This window comes from Triturus cristatus, chromosome 1_1, assembly GCF_964204655.1.
Source record: "Triturus cristatus chromosome 1_1, aTriCri1.1, whole genome shotgun sequence".
Lineage (NCBI taxonomy): Eukaryota > Metazoa > Chordata > Amphibia > Caudata > Salamandridae > Triturus > Triturus cristatus.
Genome location: NC_140579.1, coordinates 1254166551 through 1254179761, shown reverse-complemented (window position 1 = coordinate 1254179761; position 13211 = coordinate 1254166551).

The following is a 13211-nucleotide window of genomic DNA, read 5'->3' as shown; positions in this document are numbered from 1 at the left end:
TTTCAAAATTGGACTCTTCGAAACTTTTCTGCTGAAAACCCCACAATGGATTCCTCTGGAAGGAAATACAAGTTACTGGTAAGTACGCTTAGAATTACTTTTCAGGGTCAGTGCTGGGCTAAAAGATGCAGCACTGGGTTCTCTCCTGATTACAGGTGAGTGAATCGGAATTCGTAGTTCGGCTGATTTTAGAGGAATATTTGTACGTTTCAAAATTGGACACTTATGACACTTTTCTGCTGAAAATCACACAATGGATTCCTATGGAAGGAAATACAAGTTACTGGTAAGTACGCTTAGAATTACTTTTCAGTGTCAGTGCTGGGCTAAAAGATGCAGCACTGGGTTCCCTCCTGATTACAGGTGAGTAAATCGGAATTCGTAGTTCGGCTGGTTTTAGAGGAATATTTGTACGTTTCAAATTTGGACACTTAGAACATTTTCTGGTGAAAACCACACAATGGATTCCTATGGAAAGAAATACAAGTTACTGGTAAGTACGCTTAGAATTACTTTTCAGGGTCAGTGCTGGGCTAAAAGATGCAGCACTGGGTTCTCTCCTGATTACAGGTGAGTAAATCGGTATTCGTAGTTCGGTTGATTTTAGAGGAATATTTGTACGTTTCAAAAATGGACACTTAGAAACTTTTCTGCTGAAAACCACACAATGGATTCCTATGGAAGGAAATGCAAGTTACTGGTAAGTACGCTTAGAATTACTTTTCAGGGTCAGTGCTGGGCTAAAAGATGCAGCCCTGGGTTCTCTCATGATAACAGGTGAGTAAATCGGAATTCGTAGTTCGGCTGGTTTTAGAGGAATATTTGTACGTTTCAAAATTGGACACAGAACATTTTCTGATGAAAACCACACAATGGATTCCTATGGAAAGAAATACAAGTTACTGGTAAGTACGCTTAGAATTACTTTTCAGGGTCAGTGCTGGGCTAAAAGATGCAGCACTGGGTTCCCTCCTGATTACAGGTGAGTAAATCGGAATTCGTAGTTCGGCTGATTTTAGAGGAATATTTGTACCTTTCAAAATTGGACACTTAGAAACTTTTCTGCTGAAAACCACACAATGGATTCCTATGTAAGGAAATACAAGTTACTGGTAAGTATGCTTAGAATTGCTTTTCAGGGTCTGTGCTGGGCTAAAAGATGCAGCACTGGGTTCTCTCCTGATTACAGGTGAGTAAATCGGAATTCGTAGTTCGGCTGATTTTAGAGGAATATTTGTACGTTTCAAAATTGGACTCTTCGAAACATTTCTGCTGAAAACAACACAATGGATTCCTATGGAAGGAAATACAAGTTACTGGTAAGTACGCTTAGAATTACTTTTCAGGGTCAGTGCTGGGCTAAAAGATGCAGCACTGGGTTCTCTTCTGATTACAGGTGAGTGAATCGGAATTCGTAGTTCGGCTGATTTTAGAGGAATATTTGTACGTTTCAAAATTGGACACTTATGACACTTTTCTGCTGAAAACCACACAATGGATTCCTATGGAAGGAAATACAAGTTACTGGTAAGTACGCTTAGAATTACTTTTCAGTGTCAGTGCTGGGCTAAAAGATGCAGCACTGGGTTCCCTCCTGATTACAGGTGAGTAAATCGGAATCCGTAGTTCGACTGGTTTTAGAGGAATATTTGTACGTTTCAAAATTGGACACTTAGAAACTTTTCTGCTGAAAACCACACAATGGATTCCTATAAAAGGAAATACAAGTTACTGGTAAGTACGCTTAGAATTATTTTTCAGAGTCAGTGCTGGGCTGAAAGATGCAGCCCTGGGTTCTCTCCTGATAACAGGTGAGTAAATTGGAATTCGTAGTTCGGCTGATTTTAGAGGAATATTTGTACCTTTCAAAATTGGACACTTAGAAACTTTTCTGCTGAAAACCACACAATGGATTCCTATGGAAGGAAATACAAGTTACTGGTAAGTACACTTAGAATTGCTTTTCAGGGTCAGTGCTGGGCTAAAAGATGCAGCACTGGGTTCTCTCCTGATTACAGGTGAGTAAATCGGAATTCGTAGTTCGGCTGATTTTAGAGGAATATTTGTACGTTTCAAAATTGGACTCTTCAAAACTTTTCTTCTGAAAACAACACAATGGATTCCTATGGAAGGAAATTCAAGTTACTGGTAAGTATGCTTAGAATTGCTTTTCAGGGTCAGTGCTGGGCTAAAAGATGCAGCACTGGGTTCTCTCCTGATTACAGGTGAGTGAATCGGAATTCGTAGTTCGGCTGATTTTAGAGGAATATTTGTACGTTTCAAAATTGGACACTTATGACACTTTTCTGCTGAAAACCACATAATGGATTCCTATGGAAGGGAGTACAAGTTACTGGTAAGTACGCTTAGAATTACTTTTCAGGGTCAGTGCTGGGCTAAAAGATGCAGCACTGGGTTACCTCCTGATTACAGGTGAGTAAATCCGAATTCGTAGTTCGACTGGTTTTTTGAGGAATATTTGTACGTTTCAAAATTGGACACTTCGAAACTTTTCTGCTGAAAACCCCACAATGGATTCCTATGGAAGGAAATGCAAGTTACTGGTAAGTACGCTTAGAATTACTTTTCAGGGTCAGTGCTGGGCTAAAAGATGCAGCCCTGGGTTCTCTCATGATAACAGGTGAGTAAATCGGAATTCGTAGTTCGGCTGGTTTTAGAGGAATATTTGTACGTTTCAAAATTGGACACAGAACATTTTCTGGTGAAAACCACACAATGGATTCCTATGGAAAGAAATACAAGTTACTGGTAAGTACGCTTAGAATTACTTTTCAGGGTCAGTGCTGGGCTAAAAGATGCAGCACTGGGTTCCCTCCTGATTACAGGTGAGTAAATCGGAATTCGTAGTTCGGCTGATTTTAGAGGAATATTTGTACCTTTCAAAATTGGACACTTAGAAACTTTTCTGCTGAAAACCACACAATGGATTCCTATGTAAGGAAATACAAGTTACTGGTAAGTATGCTTAGAATTGCTTTTCAGGGTCTGTGCTGGGCTAAAAGATGCAGCACTGGGTTCTCTCCTGATTACAGGTGAGTAAATCGGAATTCGTAGTTCGGCTGATTTTAGAGGAATATTTGTACGTTTCAAAATTGGACTCTTCGAAACATTTCTGCTGAAAACAACACAATGGATTCCTATGGAAGGAAATACAAGTTACTGGTAAGTACGCTTAGAATTACTTTTCAGGGTCAGTGCTGGGCTAAAAGATGCAGCACTGGGTTCTCTTCTGATTACAGGTGAGTGAATCGGAATTCGTAGTTCGGCTGATTTTAGAGGAATATTTGTACGTTTCAAAATTGGACACTTATGACACTTTTCTGCTGAAAACCACACAATGGATTCCTATGGAAGGAAATACAAGTTACTGGTAAGTACGCTTAGAATTACTTTTCAGTGTCAGTGCTGGGCTAAAAGATGCAGCACTGGGTTCCCTCCTGATTACAGGTGAGTAAATCGGAATCCGTAGTTCGACTGGTTTTAGAGGAATATTTGTACGTTTCAAAATTGGACTCTTCGAAACTTTTCTGCTGAAAACCCCACAATGGATTCCTATGGAAGGAAATACAAGTTACTGGTAAGTACGCTTAGAATTACTTTTCAGGGTCAGTGCTGGGCTAAAAGATGCAGCACTGGGTTCTCTCCTGATTACAGGTGAGTGAATCGGAATTCGTAGTTCGGCTGATTTTAGAGGAATATTTGTACGTTTCAAAATTGGACACTTATGACACTTTTCTGCTGAAAACCACACAATGGATTCCTATGGAAGGAAATACAAGTTACTGGTAAGTACGCTTAGAATTACTTTTCAGTGTCAGTGCGGGGCTAAAAGATGCAGCACTGGGTTCCCTCCTGATTACAGGTGAGTAAATCCTAATTCGTAGTGCGACTGGTTTTAGAGGAATATTTGTACGTTTCACAATTGGACTCTTCGAAACTTTTCTGCTGAAAACCACACAATGGATTCCTATGTAAGGAAATACAAGTTACTGGTAAGTATGCTTAGAATTGCTTTTCAGGTTCTGTGCTGGGCTAAAAGATGCAGCACTGGGTTCTCTCCTGATTACAGGTGAGTAAATCGGAATTCGTAGTTCGGCTGATTTTAGAGGAATATTTGTACGTTTCAAAATTGGACTCTTCGAAACATTTCTGCTGAAAACAACACAATGGATTCCTATGGAAGGAAATACAAGTTACTGGTAAGTACGCTTAGAATTACTTTTCAGGGTCAGTGCTGGGCTAAAAGATGCAGCACTGGGTTCTCTCCTGATTACAGGTGAGTGAATCGGAATTCGTAGTTCGGCTGATTTTAGAGGAATATTTGTACGTTTCAAAATTGGACACTTATGACACTTTTCTGCTGAAAACCACACAATGGATTCCTATGGAAGGAAATACAAGTTACTGGTAAGTACGCTTAGAATTACTTTTCAGTGTCAGTGCTGGGCTAAAAGATGCAGCACTGGGTTCCCTCCTGATTACAGGTGAGTAAATCGGAATTCGTAGTTCGACTGGCTTTAGAGGAATATTTGTACGTTTCAAAATTGGACTCTTCGAAACTTTTCTGCTGAAAACCCCACAATGGATTCCTCTGGAAGGAAATACAAGTTACTGGTAAGTACGCTTAGAATTACTTTTCAGGGTCAGTGCTGGGCTAAAAGATGCAGCACTGGGTTCTCTCCTGATTACAGGTGAGTGAATCGGAATTCGTAGTTCGGCTGATTTTAGAGGAATATTTGTACGTTTCAAAATTGGACACTTATGACACTTTTCTGCTGAAAACCACACAATGGATTCCTATGGAAGGAAATACAAGTTACTGGTAAGTACGCTTAGAATTACTTTTCAGTGTCAGTGCTGGGCTAAAAGATGCAGCACTGGGTTCCCTCCTGATTACAGGTGAGTAAATCGGAATTCGTAGTTCGGCTGGTTTTAGAGGAATATTTGTACGTTTCAAATTTGGACACTTAGAACATTTTCTGGTGAAAACCACACAATGGATTCCTATGGAAAGAAATACAAGTTACTGGTAAGTACGCTTAGAATTACTTTTCAGGGTCAGTGCTGGGCTAAAAGATGCAGCACTGGGTTCTCTCCTGATTACAGGTGAGTAAATCGGTATTCGTAGTTCGGTTGATTTTAGAGGAATATTTGTACGTTTCAAAAATGGACACTTAGAAACTTTTCTGCTGAAAACCACACAATGGATTCCTATGGAAGGAAATGCAAGTTACTGGTAAGTACGCTTAGAATTACTTTTCAGGGTCAGTGCTGGGCTAAAAGATGCAGCCCTGGGTTCTCTCATGATAACAGGTGAGTAAATCGGAATTCGTAGTTCGGCTGGTTTTAGAGGAATATTTGTACGTTTCAAAATTGGACACAGAACATTTTCTGGTGAAAACCACACAATGGATTCCTATGGAAAGAAATACAAGTTACTGGTAAGTACGCTTAGAATTACTTTTCAGGGTCAGTGCTGGGCTAAAAGATGCAGCACTGGGTTCCCTCCTGATTACAGGTGAGTAAATCGGAATTCGTAGTTCGGCTGATTTTAGAGGAATATTTGTACCTTTCAAAATTGGACACTTAGAAACTTTTCTGCTGAAAACCACACAATGGATTCCTATGTAAGGAAATACAAGTTACTGGTAAGTATGCTTAGAATTGCTTTTCAGGGTCTGTGCTGGGCTAAAAGATGCAGCACTGGGTTCTCTCCTGATTACAGGTGAGTAAATCGGAATTCGTAGTTCGGCTGATTTTAGAGGAATATTTGTACGTTTCAAAATTGGACTCTTCGAAACATTTCTGCTGAAAACAACACAATGGATTCCTATGGAAGGAAATACAAGTTACTGGTAAGTACGCTTAGAATTACTTTTCAGGGTCAGTGCTGGGCTAAAAGATGCAGCACTGGGTTCTCTTCTGATTACAGGTGAGTGAATCGGAATTCGTAGTTCGGCTGATTTTAGAGGAATATTTGTACGTTTCAAAATTGGACACTTATGACACTTTTCTGCTGAAAACCACACAATGGATTCCTATGGAAGGAAATACAAGTTACTGGTAAGTACGCTTAGAATTACTTTTCAGTGTCAGTGCTGGGCTAAAAGATGCAGCACTGGGTTCCCTCCTGATTACAGGTGAGTAAATCGGAATCCGTAGTTCGACTGGTTTTAGAGGAATATTTGTACGTTTCAAAATTGGACACTTAGAAACTTTTCTGCTGAAAACCACACAATGGATTCCTATAAAAGGAAATACAAGTTACTGGTAAGTACGCTTAGAATTATTTTTCAGAGTCAGTGCTGGGCTGAAAGATGCAGCCCTGGGTTCTCTCCTGATAACAGGTGAGTAAATTGGAATTCGTAGTTCGGCTGATTTTAGAGGAATATTTGTACCTTTCAAAATTGGACACTTAGAAACTTTTCTGCTGAAAACCACACAATGGATTCCTATGGAAGGAAATACAAGTTACTGGTAAGTACACTTAGAATTGCTTTTCAGGGTCAGTGCTGGGCTAAAAGATGCAGCACTGGGTTCTCTCCTGATTACAGGTGAGTAAATCGGAATTCGTAGTTCGGCTGATTTTAGAGGAATATTTGTACGTTTCAAAATTGGACTCTTCAAAACTTTTCTTCTGAAAACAACACAATGGATTCCTATGGAAGGAAATTCAAGTTACTGGTAAGTATGCTTAGAATTGCTTTTCAGGGTCAGTGCTGGGCTAAAAGATGCAGCACTGGGTTCTCTCCTGATTACAGGTGAGTGAATCGGAATTCGTAGTTCGGCTGATTTTAGAGGAATATTTGTACGTTTCAAAATTGGACACTTATGACACTTTTCTGCTGAAAACCACATAATGGATTCCTATGGAAGGGAGTACAAGTTACTGGTAAGTACGCTTAGAATTACTTTTCAGGGTCAGTGCTGGGCTAAAAGATGCAGCACTGGGTTACCTCCTGATTACAGGTGAGTAAATCCGAATTCGTAGTTCGACTGGTTTTTTGAGGAATATTTGTACGTTTCAAAATTGGACTCTTCGAAACTTTTCTGCTGAAAACCCCACAATGGATTCCTATGGAAGGAAATACAAGTTACTGGTAAGTACGCTTAGAATTACTTTTCAGGGTCAGTGCTGGGCTAAAAGATGCAGCAGTGGGTTCTCTCCTGTTTACAGGTGAGTGAATCGGAATTCGTAGTTCGGCTGATTTTAGAGGAATATTTGTACGTTTCAAAATTGGACACTTATGACACTTTTCTGCTGAAAACCACACAATGGATTCCTATGGAAGGAAATACAAGTTACTGGTAAGTACGCTTAGAATTACTTTTCAGGGTCAGTGCTGGGCTAAAAGATGCCGCACTGGGTTCTCTCATGATTACAGGTGAGTAAATCGGAATTCGTAGTTCGGTTGATTTTAGAGGAATATTTGTACGTTTCAAAAATGGACACTTAGAAACTTTTCTGCTGAAAACCACACAATGGATTCCTATAGAAGGAAATGCAAGTTACTGGTAAGTACGCTTAGAATTACTTGTCAGGGTCAGTGCTGGGCAAAAAGATGCAGCCCTGGGTTCTCTCATGATAACAGGTGAGTAAATCGGAATTCGTAGTTCGGCTGATTTTAGAGGAATATTTGTACCTTTCAAAATTGGACACTTAGAAACTTTTCTGCTGAAAACCACACAATGGATTCTTATGGAAGGAAATACAACTTACTGGTAAGTACGCTTAGAATTGCTTTTCAGGGTCAGTGCTGGGCTAAAAGATGCAGCACTGGGTTGTCTCCTGATTACAGGTGAGTAAATCGGAATTCGTAGTTCGGCTGATTTTAGAGGAATATTTGTACGTTTCAAAATTGGACTCTTCAAAACTTTTCTGCTGAAAACAACACAATGGATTCCTATGGAAGGAAATACAAGTTACTGGTAAGTACGCTTAGAATTACTTTTCAGGGTAAGTGCTGGGCTAAAAGATGCAGCACTGGGTTCTCTCCTGATTAAAGGTGAGTGAATCGGAATTCGTAGTTCGGCTGATTTTAGAGGAATATTTGTACGTTTCAAAATTGGACACTTATGACACTTTTCTGCTGAAAACCACACAATGGATTCCTATGGAAGGAAATACAAGTTACTGGTAAGTACGCTTAGAATTACTTTTCAGGGTCAGTGGTGGGCTAAAAGATGCAGCACTGGGTTCCCTCCTGATTACAGGTGAGTAAATCGGAATTTGTAGTTCGGCTGGTTTTAGAGGAATATTTGTACGTTTCAAAATTGGACACTTATGACACTTTTCTGCTGAAAACCACACAATGGATTCCTATGGAAGGAAATACAAGTTACTGGTAAGTACGCTTAGAATTACTTTTCAGTGTCAGTGCGGGGCTAAAAGATGCAGCACTGGGTTCCCTCCTGATTACAGGTGAGTAAATCCTAATTCGTAGTTCGACTGGTTTTAGAGGAATATTTGTACGTTTCACAATTGGACTCTTCGAAACTTTTCTGCTGAAAACCACACAATGGATTCCTATGTAAGGAAATACAAGTTACTGGTAAGTATGCTTAGAATTGCTTTTCAGGGTCTGTGCTGGGCTAAAAGATGCAGCACTGGGTTCTCTCCTGATTACAGGTGAGTAAATCGGAATTCGTAGTTCGGCTGATTTTAGAGGAATATTTGTACGTTTCAAAATTGGACTCTTCGAAACATTTCTGCTGAAAACAACACAATGGATTCCTATGGAAGGAAATACAAGTTACTGGTAAGTACGCTAAGAATTACTTTTCAGGGTCAGTGCTGGGCTAAAAGATGCAGCACTGGGTTCTCTCCTGATTACAGGTGAGTGAATCGGAATTCGTAGTTCGGCTGATTTTAGAGGAATATTTGTACGTTTCAAAATTGGACACTTATGACACTTTTCTGCTGAAAACCACACAATGGATTCCTATGGAAGGAAATACAAGTTACTGGTAAGTACGCTTAGAATTACTTTTCAGTGTCAGTGCTGGGCTAAAAGATGCAGCACTGGCTTCCCTCCTGATTACAGGTGAGTAAATCGGAATTCGTAGTTCGGCTGGTTTTAGAGGAATATTTGTACGTTTCAAAATTGGACACTTAGAACATTTTCTGGTGAAAACCACACAATGGATTCCTATGGAAAGAAATACAAGTTACTGGTAAGTACGCTTAGAATTACTTTTCAGGGTCAGTGCTGGGCTAAAAGATGCAGCACTGGGTTCTCTCCTGATTACAGGTGAGTAAATCGGTATTCGTAGTTCGGTTGATTTTAGAGGAATATTTGTACGTTTCAAAAATGGACACTTAGAAACTTTTCTGCTGAAAACCACACAATGGATTCCTATGGAAGGAAATGCAAGTTACTGGTAAGTACGCTTAGAATTACTTTTCAGGGTCAGTGCTGGGCTAAAAGATGCAGGGCTGGGTTCTCTCATGATAACAGGTGAGTAAATCGGAATTCGTAGTTCGGCTGATTTTAGAGGAATATTTGTACGTTTCAAAATTGGACACTTATGACACTTTTCTGCTGAAAACCACACAATGGATTCCTATGGAAGGAAATACAAGTTACTGGTAAGTACGCTTAGAATTACTTTTCAGGGTCAGTGCTGGGCTAAAAGATGCAGCACTGGGTTCCCTCCTGATTACAGGTGAGTAGATCGGAATTCGTAGTTCGGCTGGTTTTAGAGGAATATTTGTACGTTTCAAAATTGGACACAGAACATTTTCTGGTGAAAACCACACAATGGATTCCTATGGAAAGAAATACAAGTTACTGGTAAGTACGCTTAGAATTACTTTTCAAGGTCAGTGCTGGGCTAAAAGATGCAGCACTGGGTTCCCTCCTGATTACAGGTGAGTAAATCGGAATTCGTAGTTCGGCTGATTTTAGAGGAATATTTGTACCTTTCAAAATTGGACACTTAGAAACTTTTCTGCTGAAAACCACACAATGGATTCCTATGTAAGGAAATACAAGTTACTGGTAAGTATGCTTAGAATTGCTTTTCAGGGTCTGTGCTGGGCTAAAAGATGCAGCACTGGGTTCTCTCCTGATTACAGGTGAGTAAATCGGAATTCGTAGTTCGGCTGATTTTAGAGGAATATTTGTACGTTTCAAAATTGGACTCTTCGAAACATTTCTGCTGAAAACAACACAATGGATTCCTATGGAAGGAAATACAAGTTACTGGTAAGTATGCTTAGAATTACTTTTCAGGGTCAGTGCTGGGCTAAAAGATGCAGCACTGGGTTCTCTCCTGATTACAGGTGAGTGAATCGGAATTCGTAGTTCGGCTGATTTTAGAGGAATATTTGTACGTTTCAAAATTGGACACTTATGACACTTTTCTGCTAAAAACCACACAATGGATTCCTATGGAAGGAAATACAAGTTACTGGTAAGTACGCTTAGAATTACTTTTCAGTGTCAGTGCTGGGCTAAAAGATGCAGCACTGGGTTCCCTCCTGATTACAGGTGAGTAAATCGGAATTCGTAGTTCGACTGGTTTTAGAGGAATATTTGTACGTTTCAAAATTGGACTCTTCGAAACTTTTCTGCTGAAAACCCCACAATGGATTCCTCTGGAAGGAAATACAAGTTACTGGTAAGTACGCTTAGAATTACTTTTCAGGGTCAGTGCTGGGCTAAAAGATGCAGCACTGGGTTCTCTCCTGATTACAGGTGAGTGAATCGGAATTCGTAGTTCGGCTGATTTTAGAGGAATATTTGTACGTTTCAAAATTGGACACTTATGACACTTTTCTGCTGAAAACCACACAATGGATTCCTATGGAAGGAAATACAAGTTACTGGAAGGAACGCTTAGAATTACTTTTCAGTGTCAGTGCTGGGCTAAAAGATGCAGCACTGGGTTCCCTCCTGATTACAGGTGAGTAAATCGGAATTCGTAGTTCGGCTGGTTTTAGAGGAATATTTGTACATTTCAAAATTGGACACTTAGAACATTTTCTGGTGAAAACCACACAATGGATTCCTATGGAAAGAAATACAAGTTACTGGTACGTACGCTTAGAATTACTTTTCAGGGTCAGTGCTGGGCTAAAAGATGCAGCACTGGGTTCTCTCCTGATTACAGGTGAGTAAATCGGTATTCGTAGTTCGGTTGATTTTAGAGGAATATTTGTACGTTTCAAAAATGGACACTTAGAAACTTTTCTGCTGAAAACCACACAATGGATTCCTATGGAAGGAAATGCAAGTTACTGGTAAGTACGCTTAGAATTACTTTTCAGGGTCAGTGCTGGGCTAAAAGATGCAGCCCTGGGTTCTCTCATGATAACAGGTGAGTAAATCGGAATTCGTAGTTCGGCTGGTTTTAGAGGAATATTTGTACGTTTCAAAATTGGACACAGAACATTTTCTGGTGAAAACCACACAATGGATTCCTATGGAAAGAAATACAAGTTACTGGTAAGTACGCTTAGAATTACTTTTCAGGGTCAGTGCTGGGCTAAAAGATGCAGCACTGGGTTCTCTCCTGATTACAGGTGAGTAAATCGGTATTCGTAGTTCGGTTGATTTTAGAGGAATATTTGTACGTTTCAAAAATGGACACTTAGAAACTTTTCTGCTGAAAACCACACAATGGATTCCTATGTAAGGAAATACAAGTTACTGGTAAGTATGCTTAGAATTGCTTTTCAGGGTCTGTGCTGGGCTAAAAGATGCAGCACTGGGTTCTCTCCTGATTACAGGTGAGTAAATCGGAATTCGTAGTTCGGCTGATTTTAGAGGAATATTTGTACGTTTCAAAATTGGACTCTTCGAAACATTTCTGCTGAAAACAACACAATGGATTCCTATGGAAGGAAATACAAGTTACTGGTAAGTACGCTTAGAATTACTTTTCAGGGTCAGTGCTGGGCTAAAAGATGCAGCACTGGGTTCTCTCCTGATTACAGGTGAGTGAATCGGAATTCGTAGTTTGGCTGATTTTAGAGGAATATTTGTACGTTTCAAAATTGGACACTTATGACACATTTCTGCTGAAAACCACACAATGGATTCCTATGGAAGGAAATACAAGTTACTGGTAAGTACGCTTAGAATTACTTTTCAGTGTCAGTGCTGGGCTAAAAGATGCAGCACTGGGTTCCCTCCTGATTACAGGTGAGTAGATCGGAATTCGTAGTTCGGCTGGTTTTAGAGGAATATTTGTACGTTTCAAAATTGGACACAGAACATTTTCTGGTGAAAACCACACAATGGATTCCTATGGAAAGAAATACAAGTTACTGGTAAGTACGCTTAGAATTACTTTTCAAGGTCAGTGCTGGGCTAAAAGATGCAGCACTGGGTTCCCTCCTGATTACAGGTGAGTAAATCGGAATTCGTAGTTCGGCTGATTTTAGAGGAATATTTGTACCTTTCAAAATTGGACACTTAGAAACTTTTCTGCTGAAAACCACACAATGGATTCCTATGTAAGGAAATACAAGTTACTGGTAAGTATGCTTAGAATTGCTTTTCAGGGTCTGTGCTGGGCTAAAAGATGCAGCACTGGGTTCTCTCCTGATTACAGGTGAGTAAATCGGAATTCGTAGTTCGGCTGATTTTAGAGGAATATTTGTACGTTTCAAAATTGGATTCTTCGAAACATTTCTGCTGAAAACAACACAATGGATTCCTATGGAAGGAAATACAAGTTACTGGTAAGTACGCTTAGAATTACTTTTCAGTGTCAGTGCTGGGCTAAAAGATGCAGCACTGGGTTCCCTCCTGATTACAGGTGAGTAAATCGGAATTCGTAGTTCGACTGGTTTTAGAGGAATATTTGTACGTTTCAAAATTGGACTCTTCGAAACTTTTCTGCTGAAAACCCCACAATGGATTCCTCTGGAAGGAAATACAAGTTACTGGTAAGTACGCTTAGAATTACTTTTCAGGGTCAGTGCTGGGCTAAAAGATGCAGCACTGGGTTCTCTCCTGATTACAGGTGAGTGAATCGGAATTCGTAGTTCGGCTGATTTTAGAGGAATATTTGTACGTTTCAAAATTGGACACTTATGACACTTTTCTGCTGAAAACCACACAATGGATTCCTATGGAAGGAAATACAAGTTACTGGTAAGTACGCTTAGAATTACTTTTCAGGGTCAGTGCTGGGCTAAAAGATGCAGCACTGGGTTCCCTCCTGATTACAGGTGAGTA